This window comes from Microtus ochrogaster, chromosome 24, assembly GCF_000317375.1.
Source record: "Microtus ochrogaster isolate Prairie Vole_2 chromosome 24, MicOch1.0, whole genome shotgun sequence".
Taxonomy (NCBI): domain Eukaryota; kingdom Metazoa; phylum Chordata; class Mammalia; order Rodentia; family Cricetidae; genus Microtus; species Microtus ochrogaster.
The window spans coordinates 32,428,477-32,429,009 of record NC_022024.1 but is presented as its reverse complement, the minus strand read 5'-3'; the positions used below and the strand labels follow the sequence as shown (position 1 = coordinate 32,429,009).

The 533-nt window shown below is 45.2% G+C and overlaps 1 protein-coding gene across 11 annotated transcripts in view; it reads right to left on the bottom strand.

Annotated features, from left to right (window-relative positions):
- The window catches only part of Ano4 (anoctamin 4), a 251,949-nt gene that overhangs the window by 20,622 nt on the left and 230,794 nt on the right, over nt 1-533 (bottom strand). The gene's annotated exons all lie outside the window — the stretch shown is intronic.

The window sequence follows — 533 nt, the reverse complement described above, 5'->3', positions numbered from 1 at the left end:
ATCCGACTAGGGATCATTATTATCATTTCCTTGAGACTCACTTGGCTTTGAATCTAAAGAAATCTGATTCCTTTATTAAGTGTGGTCTGGGTCAAGCATTCCTTGCTTCTTGCCGCTCTCCTCCCACAACGGAAATGGCTGCCTCGATATACTACCAATGATTCACGCGACGGCAACTGTGACACTTCCTGGACTCACACTTCCTATCTCTGGCTCTTCCCCATTCGCCTATGCACCCTTGAAAGCTGCACACTGTGCCGTATTCCCGTTCTGTGCCTCTGGTGCCAAGTGTAGTTGTTTCTTTGGCATCGAGCAAAGCTTCACAGATGTCAGCTGGATGTGTGAGTCAATCACTTTGAATCACTCTTTCTGGGCTTTGATGCACTGAATTTCCCAACATTTCTTTTTTTTTCTTGGCTATTTAGTTCCATAATAAGGAAGTGTAGGGAGGTGGATCATAGAAGGAGGTCTTTGGGCTATAGGGCAGAGTCTTTGAGAATGTCATGAATGGGTTAGTGTGTGTGTGTGTGTGT